Raw genomic sequence first — 18,018 nt, 5'->3', positions numbered from 1 at the left:
CTCCCGTGGAATTCCACTACAGGTATTACAACCCACAGCTCGGAATCCGCAACGATACAGATACCAACACAAGTCCGCCACACCAAAGGTCAGTGATAAACTGGCGACAACAAAACCAACACCGTCACACCAACAGGAATACGCCCACACTATCATGACCAACGAATCAACGCGGCGGTCTTTTAATCGCTGTAATCCATTGGCGGTATACACTGCTGCGCTCAAAATACACACACATATACAAAACACAACCACATTGGACAATTCGAAATACACACACCTGATACACATACACACACCACACCCACACACTCAATCCAATATAAAACACACACCCACATCACCCACAAACCCTTAGTACCAGAAATGTAAAGCATGCCAGAAAGATACACCACCTTAAACAACAGCAGCATCCGCAGACATACAACACCACTACTTACACAACATCCACGCACCTCAAACAACACACACAAACACTCACACATCACAACAGACACCACCTCACACATCACCCACGCCACATCATGGCACAGCAAAGACACCCCAGGTTCTCTGAGAAGGAGCTCAGGGTCATGGTGGAGGAAATCGTCCAGGTAGAGCCACAGCTATTCAGATCACAGGTGCAGCACACCTCCATTGCAAGGAAGATGCAGCTATGGAGGAGAATTGTCGACAGGGTCAACGCAGTGGGACAGCATCCAAGAACAGGGGATGACATCAGGAAGAGGTGGAACGACCTACGGGGGAAGGTGCGTTCCGTGGTCTCCAGACACCAGATTGCTGTACAGAGGACTGGCGGTGGACCCCCACATCCTCCCCCACAACTAACAACATGGGAGGAGCAAGTCTTGGCAATACTGCATCCTGAGGGCCTCGCCGGAGTAGCAGGAGGACTGGACTCCGGTAATTTAAATCTTTACTACTATATCCCCCACCCTACCTGCATGCCATCACATACCCCACCCTTGCCCTCACACCCAGCACCCCAACAACCCACAGATACCCCACCAACACAACCCACACATCCCAAAAACAAGCCCTGCATGTCACACCAATGCATGGACACCCATCACCAAAGTATGTCCAGTACAGAGCCTCACCCAAAATCACCAATCACACAAGGGCCAAGGCAATAATGCAAGCACAGGAGTAGAGGGTAACTCACCCATTGCACAAGATGGCACACACAGATACAATAATAATGCTTTTACACCCCGCAGGACCCCTACCCAATGTCACCAGACAGGAGGTGCCAAACATATCCAGTCCCCCCACAGAAGAGACCCACAGTGATGACAGCTTCTCTGCACAACTGGATCAATATGACCAGCCTTGCCCATCTGGGACACGGGACAGTCAGTTCCCCTGACACTGTCACAAGCCACCACAGAGCCAACCCCCTCAGGAAACACCAGCACAGCACCTACCCAGTGGGCCCCTCCCTCTGTCCCCAGGACACATCAGTCAGCAGTGGGTCCACCACTACAGGGAACCTAGGCAACCCCACTAACACAGGACGATCAGGGACCTTGGGGCAGTGGCAGTGGGCACACGGTTCAGGGGACAGAGTCACAGGACAACAGGGAAGCTGGGAGGACTTCTGTGTGACGGGGGAGGACAGGCCCAGGGAACCCACTCTCCATGAGGCGCTCTCCAACATCATGGGAGCTTACCATAATTCCCAGGAGACGATGGCAATGATACTGGCCAAGTTTCAGGAGACCCAGCGGCTGCAGGAGGAACACTACCTTTGGATCAGGGAGGACTTGAAGTCCATTAAAAACACTGTGGTCACCATTGCAGGGGTGCTGCAAGACCTTGTCAACACCAAGAGGGACACAGTGGCACAACAAGGGGCCCCTGACACTAGCCTGGATGATGAACAGCCTTCACCTCCGCTAGCGGTAGTGGGCAGGAGGCACCGCCACAGGAACACGACACCAGCACCTGCAGATGGAGAACCACCCTGCAAACGGTCTCTGAGATCCAGGAACAAGACAGAGAACATTGCCAAGACCCCCGCCAGGAAATGAGACCCCCCTGAATGTCACCCTTCTGTCCCACTCTGTTACCCTGTGCATCCTTAAACCCGCCATTGCTCCACTTCCTATACCCTTTTGGACAATGCACCTGTGAAACAAATAGACTGGACTCTGCCATGGACATTCCTCCACCATCACCCCAGCCCGCTTTACTACCCCCTCCACTTATTTGCACAGAAATAAACACACTTCAATCACAAAACAATCTGGAGTCAGTCTGTGCTTTCACAAATGTGTAATTGCAATATCTATGTAATATAGCAGTGTCATAGTAATTGTTCACATACCAAGGTAACACAGCTGTAGGCCAGGAGGAAACATAGCAGAGGACACAAAGTGGGACCCAGATCTGTGAAATGGAAAGTCAAAGTGACAAGTCAGGGTCCATAGACTGAGTGAAACTGACAGACTTATGCTAGCTCCAACAATAGTATGAGATGTTGGAGGCAGTGTTATCTTCTTACCTGTGTCTCACTGGAATTATTGCATGATTATGTTGTTTCTGTTGTCGATATCCTCTTCTTCTGCCTTCTCTTCTTCACTGTCCACAGGCTCCACAGCTGCCACAAGACCACCATTTGGCCCATCCTCCAGCAGAAAAGGCACCTTCCGTCGCAAAGCCAGGTTGTGCAGCATACAGCAGGCTGTGATGATCTAGCACACCTTTTTTGGTGAGTAGTATAGGGAAACACTGGAATCTGGCCTTCAGGAGGCCAAAGGTGTGTTCAATCACCCTCCTAGTTTGCCCACGTGCTTCATTGTAGCGTTCCTCTGTCCTTGTCCTGGGATTCCTCACTGGGGTCAGTAGCGATGAAGTTGGGGTAACCAGAGTCACCTGCAAAGATCGGGGTCAACTGTTAGACATCTTCCAACCCTTAGGGACAACCCATACCCAGACACCTATTCACACTATATTTGGGTCCTTGGCCTCACCTATTAGCCACACACGGTGCCTCTGGAGTTGCCCCATCACATAAGGGATGCTACTATTCCTCAAAATGTAAGCGTCATGCACTGAGCCAGGAAACTTGGCATTCACATGGGAGATGTGCTGGTCTGCCAAACACACCATCTGCACATTCATCGAATTGTAGCTCTTCGGGTTTCTGTACACCTATTAACTCCTGCGTGGGGGTACTAATGCCACATGTGTCCCATCAATGACACCAATGATGTTAGGGATATGTCCCAGGGCATGTAAGTCACCTTTCACTGTGGGCAAATCCTCCACCTGGGGGAACACGATGTAGCTGCGCATGTGTTTCAGCAGGGCAGACAACACTCTGGACAACACGGTAGAGAACATTGGCTGGGACATCCCTGATGCAATGGCCACTGTTGTTTGAAAGGAACCACTTGCAGGAAATGGAGTACTGACAGGACCTGCACTAGAGGGGGTATCCCTGTGGGATGGCGGATAGCTGACATCAGGTCTGGCTCCAACTGGGCACGCAGTTCCTGGATAGTTGCATGATCAAGTCTGTATGTGACTATGATGTGTCTCTCTTCCATTGTCGACAGATTCACCAGGGGTCTGTACACCGGAGGATACCGCCATCTCATCTCCTGCCCCAGCAGACGTGCCCTATGGAGGAGAACAGCGAGCAGAGAGTCAGCCAACACTGAGGTATCACAAAATGTAATTTGTAGAAAATTTATAAATCCGCAATGTGCCTGTAATTGTGTGTATTCCAGGCCTAGATAGGTGTGGCACAGTTATTATTAATGCCATGTGGCCCCCTGAAATGGCAGCTGCCTGACCTGTAAGGTGGGACAAGGGGATATGAGGTAACTATGCTGGTGTTGTACACCGTCGCGGTGGGCTGTCGAAGACCGCGTTTCAATTCAGCATTGGTTAACATTGGGCCCTGTGGGTCCGAGGAGCCAATGGCGATGTCCGCCGGCGGTGACGGTGAGCGCCGCAGCGCACGTGACCGCCATTTTCTGTCTGTTCAATCACTTGATACCTGACCTTCAACAGGAGAGGACCTACTCTGCAAGTGCTGCTGTCACCTGTGTCTGGAAGCGACGATGGCTACAGTGTACGGTCCTCCAGACAAACAGGTGAGTACACTGTGAGCATGCTGAATGGGCAATGCTTGCTTTGAGTGCTGTGGCTTGAAGAAACAGGGCGGGGGCTTAGGCCTGCATGTGCGGATGGTGAGTGTATGTGCGTCATGGCATGGGTGGGAACTGGTGGGAAATGAGTATGACGGTCCGGCTGGTGAATAATGTCCTTTCCCCCTGTACCATTCCTCTAGGTCAGCACCCACCAGAAGAAGGCTATTTGGCGTGCCATCGCCAAGGACGTCCGGACCCTGTGGGTCTACCACAGACGGAGCACCCACTGCCGTGAAAGATGGGAGGACCTGCGCCGCTGGAGCAAGAAGATGGCAGAGGCCCAGCTGGCCTCCCAATGTGGAAGGGGTGCCCGTCACACCATGACCCCCCTGATGCTCCGGATCTTGGCGATTGCCTATCCGGAGTTGGATGGGCGCATGAGGGGATCACAGTAGCCACAAGGGGGTGAGTACACTCTCACTCAGCTGACTCTGCGCGCATTACGAGGTGTTTGGGTGGGGAAGGTGTGCAGTGGGTTCCCCTAGGCCAGGGCGATCTTGGTAGGCAAGGTCCCTTGTGAGGCAGGCTATGTGACACCCCAACCCCACTAGTGGAAAGAGCCATCAGGGTCCTGTGACTTCCAGGTGTACAGCAATTGGTCTTAGGCCTCGTACTCCATGGACATGTGAAAAATCTAGGAACTATAAGTGCATGGCGTAGTGCAGAGGGCTGCTCCATGTGTGTTGTGTCCGCCAACGGTAGTGGTGTTGCATGCACTGAACATGTCTTTCTTCTGTCTCCCCCCCCTTTTTGTGGTCTCCCTGTTCTTGTGTGCAATAGCATCATCAGGCAGAGGAGCATTGGCACCGGAGCAGGAGGGAGCTGCAACCCACTCGGCCCTGGAGAGTGAAGCAACGGAGTCTGAAGCCACCAGTGGGACAGAGGGTGAGGGGAGCTCCATGGCAGGGACAGGAGCAGAGACCAGCGACAGTGACTCCTCCTCTGATGGGAGCTCCCTTGCGGTGGCAGGCCCTTCTGTGCCCACCGCATCAACAGGTACAGCCACCACCCCCCCTACCAGCACCGCGCTCCCAACAGACCCTCAGCGTCTGTCCCGTGCACGATCACCCAGGAGGGTGGGCATCTCCTTCGCCCCAGGCACCTCAAGCCCTGCTCCAGTCACCCCTGATGCCCTCAGTGAGGATGCCATTGACCTCCTCAGGTCCCTCACTGTTGGGCAGTCTACCATTTTGAATGCCATCCAGGGTGTATAAAGGCAGTTGCAACAAACAAATGCATTCCTGGAGGGCATTCATTCTGGTCAGGCGGCCCTTCAGCGAGCTTTTCAGACTCTGGCCTCAGCACTGATGGCAGCCATTGTCCTTGTGTCTAGCCTCCCCCTCCAACTTCCTCCACCCAGACCCAATCCCCTGTACCCCAGCCATCATCCCCGCTGCCCAGGAGGCCACAGCAATCATCCCCGCTGACCAGGAGGCCACAGCCGTCATCCCCGCTGACCAGGAGGCCACAGCCGTCATCCCCGCTGACACAGAGAGGACCGCCAGTACAAGCCCCGCTGGGCTAGAGAGGACCGCCAGCACAGGCCCGCTGGGCTAGAGAGGACCCCCAGCCTAAGCCCTGCTGGGACAGAGAGGACCGCCAGCACAAGTCCCTCTGGGACAGAGAGGACCGCCAGCACAAGCCCCGTTGGGCTAGAGAGGACCGCCAGCACAAGCCCTGCTGGGAGAGAGAGGACCGCCAGCACAAGCCCCGCTGGGCCATGAAGGACCGCCAGCAGCTGAGTCACTGCAAAGGAGCCCGCCGCTCCGAGCACCGCTGAACAGGGTACCGCCGTCTCAAGCACCGATGAACAGGGCACCGCCATCTCAAGCAATGCTGAACAGGGCACCGCTGTCTCAAGCACCGCTGAACAGGGCACCACTGTCTCAAGCAACGCTGAACAGGGCACAGCCGTCTCAAGCACCGCTGGCCCATGATCGACAAGGGCACTGACGCTACTGAGTCCGTCACAGGCAGAATGAAGCACTCTGGGCACCATGCCCCCTCCAGAACCAGTGGAGAGATCCATCCACTAACTCTGTCCTTAGCAGAATGAAGCACTCTGGGCACCATGCCCCCTCCAGAACCAGTGGAGAGATCCATCCACTACCTCTGTCCTTAGCAGGATGAAGAACTCTGGGCACAATGCCCCCTTCAGAACCAGTGGAGACTGTCATCCACTACCTCTGTCCTTACCAGGCTGAAGCACTCTGGGCACAATGCCCCCTCCAGAACCAGTGGAGAGATCCATCCACTACCTCTGTCCTTAGCGGGATGAAGCACTCTGGACACAATGCCCCCCCCAGAGCCAGTGGAGAGATCCATCCATTACCTCTGTCCTTAGAAGGATGAAGCACTCTGAGCACAATACCCCCTCCAGAACCAGTGGAGACTGTCATCCACTACCTCTGTCCTTAGAAGGATGAAGCACTCTGGGTACAATGCCCCCTCCAGAACCAGTGGAGAGACCCATCCACTGCCTCTGTCCTTAGCAGGATGAAGCACTCTGGGCACAATGCCCCCTCCAGAACCAGTGGAGAGATCCATCACCTACCTCTGTCCTTAGCAGGATGAAGCATTCTGGGCACAATGCCCCCTCCAGAACCAGTGGAGAGATCCATCCATTACCTCTGTCCTTAGCAGGATGAAGCACTCTGGGCACAATGCCCCTTCCAGAACCAGTGGAGACTGTTATCCATTTGAGAGACTGTGGCTTTGCACTCCCCAGGATTGAACAGTGGGCAAACCACCCACTGTATAGACTTGAGAGACTGTGGCTTTGCACTCCCCAGGATTGAACTGTGGGCAAACCACCCACTTTATAGACTTGAGAGACTGTGGCTATGCACTCCCCAGAATGGAACAGTGGGCAACCCACCCACTGTACAGACTTGAGAGACTGTGGCTTTGCACTCCCCAGGATGGAACAGTGGGCAACCCACCCACTGTATAGACTTGAGAGACTGTGGCTTTGCACTCCCCAGGATGTCTCGTGGATTTGGCGTCGTGCACTCAACCAGCTGAGGTGCCCCCCCTTTCCCTCCATCTGAGGTGCCTGTTTTCTTGATCTCTGATGCCCCTGCAGTGTTCTCTCCGTCATGGTTGTGGTTGTGTGGGCCTCCCCCATACAGTGTGGGCCCAGTGTTCCACTGACTTAATTGGAACACTACCTGGACTACTATGCTTGGTGTATATTTTGTTAATGGTGTATATATATATATTTTTGCCAACTTGCTTTTAATATATTACAATGGTTACACTTATTTTCCTTTGTCTTTGCATTCTTCTGGGGGGGTGTGTAACTATAATGTATCATGATGTATTATTAGTGTGTGTGTTGTCATGGGTGATGGTGGGGGTGGGGGTGGGGGTGTTGCGTGTGTGTGTCCCTGGTTTTTCCCTCCCTCCTCCCCTGTGTCGTAGGTGCAGTACTCATCGTGGGGATTCGCCGCTGGCGTTCGTGCTCCTGGTAGAGGAGCAGGAAGACTATTGCAGGGAGAATTTGTAGTTCCGGCTCCATGGTGTCCATGCTCCTCGTGGGGTGTGTAAAGGTGAGCGTTTTCCCTTTGGAATCCTGTTTCCGCAGTGTTTTTATCCGAAGTGAATCCGCCCTGGAAAAGGTGGCGGTATGGTAGGTTGTGATACTGTGGGTGGTACTTTGTCCTCCGCTTGTCTGTTGGCGGTGACCGCCGCGCTGTTTGTTTGTACCGTCATGGCGGTCGGAGTGTTAAAGTGGCTGTCTTTGTTGGCGGTTTCCGCCACAGTCGTAATTGCTAAATTTTTACCGCCGGCCTGTTGGCAGTCTTACCGCCCCTTTAACACCGACCGCCAGGGTTGTAATGGCCACCTTAGTGTGTGGGCACCCTGGCACTAGCCAAGGTGCCCCCACATTGTTCAGGGCAAATTCCCCAACCTTTGTGAGTGCAGTGACACCATTACACACGTGCACTATACATAGGTCACTACCTATGTGTAGCGTCACAATGGTAACTCCGAACATGGCCATGTAATATGACTAAGATCATGGAATTGTCACCCCAATACCAATATGGTATTGGGGGGACAATTCCATGATCCCCCGGGTCTCTAGCACAGAACTCGGGTACTACCAAACTGCCTTTCCGGGGTTTCCACTGCAGCTGCTGCTGATGCCAACCCCTCAGACAGGTTTCTGCCCCCCTGGGGTCTGGCAGCCCAGTCCCAGGAAGTCAAAACAAAAGATTTCCTCTGAGAGAGGCTGTTACACCCTCTCCCTTTGGAAATAGGTGTGAAGGGCTGGGGAGGAGTAGCCTCCCCCAGCCTCTGGAAATGCTTTGATGGGCACAGATGGTGCCCATCTCTGCATAAGCCAGTCTACACCGGTTCAGGGATCCCCCAGGCCTGCTATGGTGCAAAACTGGACAAAGGAACCAGAGGAGGTGCCCAGAGCTCCTCCAGTGTGTCCCAGACCTCTGCCATTTTGGATTCAGAGGTGTTGGGGGCACATTGGACTGCTCTGAGTGGCCAGTGCCAGCAGATGACGTCAGAGACCACCCTTGATAGGCTCGTACCTCTCCTGGTAGCCAATCCTCCTTTTTTGGTAGCCAAACCTCCTTTTCTGGCTATTTAGGGTCTCTCCTCTGGGGTATTCTTCAGATGACGAATGCAAGAGCTCTCCAGAGTTCCTCTGCACTTCCCTCTTCAACTTCTGCCAAGGATCGACAGCTGACTTCTCCAGGACACCTGCTAAACCGCATCAAAGTAGCAAGATGACTACCAGCAACATTGTAGAGCCTCATCCTGACTACTTTCTTAACTGTTTCCTGGTGGTGCATGCTCTGGGGGCTGTCTGCCTTCACCCTGCACTGGACGCCAAGAAGAAATCTCCTGTGGGTCGACTGAATCTTCCCCCTGCTAACGCAGGCACCAAAAGACTGCATAACCAGTCCTCTGGGGACCCTCTCTGACGAGCGTGGTCCCTGGAACACAGGAGCTAGATCCAAGTGACCCCCGCAGTCCAGTGATCCTTCAGTCTAAGTTTAGTGGAGGTAAGTCCTTGCCTCCCCACGCTAGACTGCAAACCTGTGTACTGTGTGATTTGCAGCTGCTACGGCTTCTGTGCACTTCTCCAAGGATTCCTTTGTGCACAGCCTAGCCTGGGTCATCAGCACTCTTTCCTACAGTGCTCAACCTTCTGAGTTGGACTCCGACGTGGTGGGACCCTCATTTTGTGACTCTGGTTACACCAATCTTCTAAGTGCCTGCTCCAGTACTTCTGCATGTGCTGCCTGCTTCTGTGGGGGCTCTCTGAGGTGCTGAATGCCCCCTCTGTCTCCTCCTCCAAGGGGCAACATCCTGGTCCTTCCTGGTCCCCAGCAGCACCCAAAAACCTCTACTGCGACCCTTGCGGCTTGCAAGGCTTGTTTGTGGTAGTTCTGTGTAGAAACACTTCTGAAACATCCAGCCCGCCGTGGGACATCATCCATCCAAAGGAGAAGTTACTAGCCCTTTTTGTTGTTGCAGAATCCTAGGCTTCTTCCACCCGGAGGCAGCCTTCTTGCACCTTCATACAGTGTTTCCCGGGCTCCTGCCCCCCTTGGACACTATCACGACTCTTGGACTTGGTCCCCTTGCCTTGCAGGTCCTCAGGTCCAGGAATCCGTCTTCAGTGCTTTGCTGGTGTTTGTGGTTCTTGCAGAAACCCCCTATCACGACTATTATGTCCTTTTGGGGTAGTAGGGGAAATTTACTCCTCCTTTTCAGGGTCTTGGGGTGGGGTGTCTTGGACACCCTGACTGTTATCTTACAGGCACAGCAACCCTCTAAAAGCTCCCATAGGTCTGGGGTCCATTCGTGATTCACATTCCTCTTTTGGAGTATATGGTTTGTTTTGCCCCTATACCTATGTTCACCTATTGCATCCTATTGTAATTCTACACTGTTTGCATTACTTTTCTTACTGTTACTTACCTGTTTTGGGTTTGTGTACATATGACTTGTGTATGTTACTTACCTTCTAACTGAGGGTACTCACTGAGATACTTTTGGCATATTGTCATAAAAATAAAGTACTTTTATTTTTAGTAACTCTGAGTATTGTGTTTTCTTATGACATTGTGCTATATGATATAAGTGGTATAGTAGGAGCTTTGCATGTCTCCTAGTTCAGCATATGCTGCTTTGCCATAGCTACCTTCTATCAGCCTAAGCTGCTAGAAACACCTCTATTCTACTAATAAGGGATAAATGGACCTGGAACAGGTTGTAAGTACCACAAGGTACCCACTATAAGACAGGCCAGCCTCCTACAACATCCACTTCCTCCACTGTGTCCCCCTCCTCCATGTCTCACTCTTCCCTCTCAGTCTCATCTCCACTTACACTTGCATGCACTACATCCTCAGCCACTTCCTCCATCAACAGGATGCCCATCACCACACACCGCTCATGTGCAATCACCACCCCCACTACCATTCACACATCCCCAGTGTCCTCTCACAGTGTGTGTGTGAGCCCTCCTCCCAAAGTACACAAACGCAGGCACACACCCACCAAACAGCCATCCACCTCCAGCCCATTCACCTTCACCCAAATTCAGCAGACGTACACCTCGTACAACCACTACCTCTTCCTCCACTCCCAAACCTCCTCCATCTATCCGTCCCAGTGTATTTAAAAAACTTTTCCTGGCTAACATTGACTTCTTCTCTACACCTCCCCCGTCCTTCCCCTAGGGCCAGGCTTTCCAGGTCCCAGCCCAGCACCTCAGCCACCACATCCCCAGGCACAGTGGTGCCAGCAACTGCAGGGTCATGTAGTGTGCCACCCATCAGGGCTGACAGTGTGCCACGTAGCGAGGGCAAGGACATTCCGCCACCTGCCAAGGTGAAAAAGGTGCCAACATCCCAGAGGGAGAAGCCGAATCCACCATCCACCAAGGGCTCTGCGAAAACGAAAGGGGATAGTGGCAATACAACTGTGGCACCATCAAAGGTGAGGAAGGGTAAAAAACAGAAGGGCAGGTCAGGAGAGGGCATGGTGGCACCGACTGAGGGACCAGTGTCACACCTTCTGTCCACGTCCACGCCAACCTGTGCGGCGGCGAACACCGCCACCTGCACCGCCACCTGCACCGCCACCTGCACCGCCACATGCACTGCCACATGCACCACCTCCAGCACATCTACAGCTGCTGCGACAGTCCCCAGCTTCTTCCCCGGTGGACAGCCGTCCAAAGCTGCAGGAGACATCCTGCTTTCTCCCTCAGCAGGTGCTGACACATACGCTGCCTCCAGCACCGCTACCACCTCCACCACAGACACCGCCGCAAGCACCGCCGCCACAGACCCAGCCTCCAGCACCGCCACCACAGACACCGCTGCAAGCAGTACCGCCACAGACCAGCCGGCAGCACCGCCGCCACAGACCCCGCCGCCAGCACCGTCAGTGACCCTGCAACGTCCTCAGACAGTGGCACCACTGCTGGCATGCCTACTATCCCCAGTGGTCAGTCGTCCGAGGCTGGAGGAGAGTTGTAGGACCCTGGCCAGCTTCCATGAAGCATTACTGTCATCACTGTTGGCACCTGCAGGTGGAAGGCGAAGCTGCAGCAGTGTGGGGTATGTCGCTGCCTCCATGGCGTATCATGCTACCTGTACCTCGCCAATGTCGTACCACGCACACCCAGGTGAGTGAATTGTACCGGCCACACTGCACGTGGAGCACTCTGGGCACAAAGCCCCCTCCAGAACCAGTGGAGAAATACATCCACTACCTCTGTCCTTGGCAGGATGAAGCACTCTGAGCACAAAGCCCCCTCCAGAACCAGTGGAGAAATACATACACTACTTCTGTCTTTGGCAGGATGAAGCACTCTGGGCCCAAAGCCGCCTCCAGAACCAGTGGAGATTGACATCCACTTGAGAGACTGTGGCTTGGCACTTCCCCAGGATGCAGCAGTGGGCAACCCACCCACTGGAGAGACTTGAGAGACTGTGGCTTTGCACTCCCCAGGATAAAGCAATGGGCAACCCACCCACTGGAGAGACTTGAGAGACTATGGCTTTGTACTCCCCAGGATACCTCAATGGGCATGTAACCCCCTCATGCAGCAGTGGCATTGTGCAATCATCAGGCTGAGGTGCCCTCCCTCCCCCTCCCCTGGGGTGCCTGTATATTTTCGATCTGATGCCCCAACAGTGTTCTCTCCGTTTCCAGTCAGGTATCATGTGTGGGCCTCGCCCATGCATTTTGGGCCCAGTGGCCCACGGACAATGATTGGTGCAGTATCCGGACTTGTGTAGTTGGTGTACATAATTGTATGTACTGGATTTTGAATTTTGATAATGAGATTTCACATGATTACATTCGTTCAAATAATTTCCTTTTGTCTTTCCGTTCTTCTAGGGGGTGGGGGTAGTGTATATGTAATGTTGCAGCATGTATTTGTGTGTATGGTGTTGTGGGTGAGGGTGGGGGTGGGGGTGTTGCATGTGTGTGTCACTCTCTTTCTCCTCCCCCCTCCCCTGTGTTGTAGGTGCAGTACTCACCATGGTCATCGCCGCCATCTTTGGTGCTCCAGATAGAAGAGAAGGAAGACCAGCATCTGCAATTCGGGCTCCATGGCCTCCTGGTTCCTCGTGGGGTGTGGAGTGGTGAGTGTTTTCCCTTCTGTGTACTGTTTCTGCCGTCCTTTTGATAGCCTTCGTTCCACCCCAGAAAAGGTGGTGTATTGGTGTGTCATAATAGTGTGGGCGGTACATTGTCTTCCGCCTGTCTGTTGGTGTTTACCGCCGCGGTGTTTGTACCGCCGTGGCGGTCGGGGTGTTAAAGTGGCTGTCTATGTTGGGGGTTTCCGCCACGGTCGTAATCCAAATTTTTTTTCCGGTGGCCTCTTTGCTGTATTACCGCTGCTTTAACACCGACCGCCAGGGTTGTAATGATGGCCATAGTCTTTTCTGCTATAGACATTATACAAACAGATATGTCTACATTACATCGTGGACAGAGTCAGCTGAGGTCCATTATGCAGTTGGGTTGGACGCTTCAAACATTGAAGGCGGGTCGCGTTTCCTGGCAGCATGTCAGTGCAAGGGAGATTTTTTCTTCCTTTAAGTTATTGCGACAACAACAACTAATGGCTAAGAAGGAAGCGACTTATGTCATGCTTCACATCGAGAAATTAGAAAAGTTGTCTTTTACTGTGGCCGAAATACCATCTGCTGAGTGGCTAATTCATGGGGTCATTAATCTGCCTATTTCAACACTTCAATTCACCTCCTGTTTAAAACACATTCAGGTAGGCAGATATGAGAATCTGGGAGATAGTTACATTCATGAGGTGTGAGAGCTTCCCTTCTCGTACAAATGCTTCAGTGGCTTGAAAGAAGTCTTTCTTAGCGGTAGTGAATGTGAGACTTCGGTCAGCCATTCTATGGTTTGTAAAGAGCTGTTCTTGCATGGGGTGTGTAACGCCTCTGCTGCGAACTTGGCTTGTTATTGTTGTGTAGCCATTTTAGTTATAGCTCCCTGCACATTATTTTAACACACTATGCCGCTGTGCACCTTAACCTAGATATATTTTATTCGGCTTCATGTTGTTATTATTACAATAACCATTTTTACGGTTTTGTTTTATTTTAATCTATCTAACAGTTTTTGCCTAGCCCAGCACTCTGGTCTCAAACAAGACATTCTTGATCACTCTGTGCTTCATTCAAGGCTACAGTTCGGTACATTGCCGGTGAACGTGGTAGAAGTTTAGTCTCCAACATTCGTAGAAAATACACATCCTTATGTAGGGACATTTTCTCAGAACATCAGCTATGTTGTTATGTAGCAACTTCCTTGTCCCTTACACATTAGAGAGAGATTCCAGCCAGGGAACCACAACTGTATGCTGATTGCTGAATGCTTCTCTACAGATGCTAACACAGACCACAGGCCTTTGCTCAGGTATGGGGATTGATGTCTTCCCAGGGGAACCTAAAAGACAGAATTAGAGCTTAACATGCTGTGCTCAAATTACAACCTAGATAGAAAATAGTCCACCAATCATAGTGACAATATGATAGTGTTGTTGTTATGCTTCACTCTTCTCATCACAATTTTAATACTGTCACGTTGTGTCATCCTGGTTATTGCAGCTCACACTTTGCTATCTAAGATGCAGTTGTTTTATTAAACTCATTATTGAAACATATGCTGCCTCTGTTTGTCGTTTACATATGAGACTAAACTGTAAATGAGAGAACCGGATGCGACCTGAGTGACCACGACTTCACTGAGAAGCCCAGTATGTTATGTGCTCGGCTGCCCAATCATCACTATCCTTGGTAGAGATGAGGCATTGCTAGTTAGCCGGAGCAAAACCAGGATTTAGAGCGACAGGTGTAACCCGCAGTGGGTTAGACTCAGTGTCCCACACCGCGGACGATCCTGCTGCTCAAAATCCAGTGGTCTCATTAGAATAATGAGAGCCTACGTGACATGGCACCGCCAACGTTTGGTCAGGCTCTATTTTTCAGGTCCTCCGGAGTATCTCTGTCTCATTATATATAATGACGCCTCAATACCGTATGCGGAGATGTCCGTGGTACTGAGGATTCAGTATCAATTTGCAGCTGGAGGCTGTTCAAGCTTGAACTTTAAAAGCAAAGCCCTATTTGGTGTGCCTTTTCTGAACTTATAGTGTTACTACAATGGCGAATCTACAGGAGGTACAAATAGCGGTTAATATGAGACAACCTCTAACTGCACATTTATTAGAGAATGGCCTAACAGCCCAGAGGGGTCCAGACACACTTGTGGTGGATGCCCATGCAGCTTATAGAACAGAACTTTTCTATTCTTGGGTCATATTTCCAGCAGTTGATGGGAACACGAATACATTTCACCAATATACACCTGCAAATGTGCCTGGACAATACAGAGCATATGCATATTTAGAAATACCTCTATCTTATCAAGAACATAATAATTGGCTTGATGGCGCCCTACCCCACACAATATTACCAGTAAGGTTAGGTCCATTAAGTAATGACGGCCCTACCTGGCCTTTATTGGCCACTTATACACCACATCTCGGTTGCAAATTTATCGGTAGCTGAGGTTCGTCGTTTATATACTGAACTAATTGCGATATATAGACGATTAGCACAATTTGTAATGCAAGCACTAAGGCCCATATTTATTCTTTTTTAGCGCTGCATTTGCGTAATTTTTTGACAGACCATCGGTGCAAACTTACAAAATACCATTGTATTTTGTATGTTTGCGCCACTTTTGCGTCAAAAAGCGGCGCAAATGCGGCCCTAAAAAAGTATAAATGCGGGCCTAAATACAAACCCAGGACGTGCTGCTCCAGCACATCCACATGCAGCAACGCCAGGTATAAATCCTGCGACTGTACATTCGATTATAGGCAAAGTACCCGCCAAACGAGAGGAAACTCCGCTTTGGTTAGCACAAAAGATTAATGCGCTGGAGGCAGTATTTCCCCATACGGGACCTCAGGATAAACACAAAATATTAAAAAGGTGCTTGCCCTTTGGGATGGTCCCCACAGTGGATAACTGTAATACCTGGGGCGCGGTGTTTGCCGTGCTATATACAACTGCACATGGAACACCGACACTTGGCAATTTGCCGGAGGTGTTGAAACAAATTCAAGATGAATACGGGGCTGCCCCGGCCCTAGATTTAGGGATGCAATTGATGGGCAATTTTGCCACAGTATCCTCAATCATTTTAAGCAATCTTAAAGGGGAAGCGGTGGTGCTGCGTGACGTTCCACAACAGGATCAGGAACGAGGGCTGCCTAAAATGATAACAGATACCTATTCAAGTATTGGTCGAGATAGTCTAGGGGCCAGACCACAAAAAACGCAATTTCAGGGTAAATCGAGCAAAGATTCCCCTAAGCAAGCACCTGGGGGTAATAGGAAATGGGATAAAAAGCAACAAAAAAACTCCTAAAAAAGAGAGGGGAGAATCACCACGTATGGAGACCCCTCAAAATAGGTACAATCTCAGAAATAGAGATAACATAAAAATGCCTGATAGATATCAATATACTGATACACGCCAATCTTGTTCCTATCAGGACTCATTGGAAAAATGAAATGAGAGAGGTGGGCGATCAGAGCGAAGGACAGAGTACGTGAAACCGAAACAGGAATCACAACACTCTTCAGAGGTTTCTGTTAAAAAGAAAGAGAAACCCGCCCAACAGAAACCACAATTTAAAAAGAAAAACAGGGCAGCAGTCCGACATGCCACTCAGGAAGACGGTCCTCTTGAAGAACAAGAAATGGGCTCTAGCACTGCTAGACAGAGCGGCAGAGGTCACAATAGTTCGCCGGAATATTCTAGAGCATCTGGACGTGAAAGCAACTGATGGCTTTATACAAGTAGAAACTGTGGACATGAGTGTCTCCATGCCTGATAGGGTGTATAAAGTAACGCTACTGTTAGAAGGAGACATTGAGCGCATAATAGACGCAATCTTTTGGGATCGTGTAGTAAATATATCTGATGTCCTGTTGGCCAAACAAGATTGCCCACCTGAATTTGTCCGTACCTGCCCATATGGAGAAGAACTCATTTAGCCTTCCTTCTCTTTGAATGGGCTTTAGCACAAGCACCCGCATTATACAGAAATCACGTAGGATGGGAAAAAGAATCCCCCTACCATGTAATTCCAATTAAAAGTGAACCTCAACCGCAACCGCAGTACCCCAAAAAACATAATGCAAAAGTACCAGTGAGAGAAATACTCACGCAATTAGAGTACCAGGGCATCATTGAACCCTGTGTCTTGACAATGAATAATCCATTATTCCCAGTAGCTAAGCCAGACCATTCATATAGAATAATCTTAGATTACAGACATTTAAACAGTCATACACACACTTATGCTATATAAAATTCACATAGCACAGCATTAATGAACAAGATAGTGTCTAAAAGATACAAAACAACACTGGACATTTCCAATGGGTTTTTCTGCCAGAATATAGCGCCTGAGAGTAGAGACCTAACAAGTTTCAGCGCACTAGGCTCACAGAAGGAATTCTGTTGTTTACCTCAGGGGTATAAGAACAGCCCAGGACCGTTCGCAGCTCGTGTTACTGCAATTTTGCACAAGATTGACCCTGAAGCATTGTCCTATGTAGATAATATTTATCTTATAGATGATTAATTACTACGACATTTAAGACGAGTAGCCCGCATTGTTGTCAAATTTGCTGAATTTGGCTACAAATTCAACTTTAAAAAAACTAAAAATAACCTCCCTCAGCGTCCTGTTCCTAGGATATGAGCTGTCAAGTGAAGGAAAGAGCCTAGCACCACAATTCTTAGAAGAATGCAGACAGTTACAACCACCAAATACGATAAAAAAACTCCAATCTCTAGTGGGTTTCCTAAATTTTGCCAGAATTTACATTCCAGATTATGCTACACTCATAAAACCTTTATATGATCTAATATGTCCCGATTTTCCAAGTAAATTCTGGACAATTGAACATACACGCAATCTTCAGGAGTTGCAAACAGACATGCTTGCAGCACAACACTTACACACGAGGGACTACAAAACACATTTGGTCATCAGAGTAATAGCTGGGGCCATCGGTTTCACCTATGTGACATTCAATGAAGGTGAGACAGTCCTGATTGCATACAAATCACACTTATATTCAGCGGCAGAACAATGCTTTGCTGCCACTGAGAAAATTCTCACTGCTGTGCAGATGTCTGTCATTAAAGAAAGACCCCTTGCCCAAGGAAAATGCATTATTGTTGCTTCTCCGATCCCAGCCCTAGAGGCTGTTACAAAAGCCAGTGTTCCAAATGCAAAAGCATTACATCCTCG

This window comes from Pleurodeles waltl, chromosome 7, assembly GCF_031143425.1.
Source record: "Pleurodeles waltl isolate 20211129_DDA chromosome 7, aPleWal1.hap1.20221129, whole genome shotgun sequence".
Classification (NCBI taxonomy): Eukaryota; Metazoa; Chordata; class Amphibia; order Caudata; family Salamandridae; genus Pleurodeles; species Pleurodeles waltl.
This window is presented reverse-complemented; position numbering follows the sequence as displayed.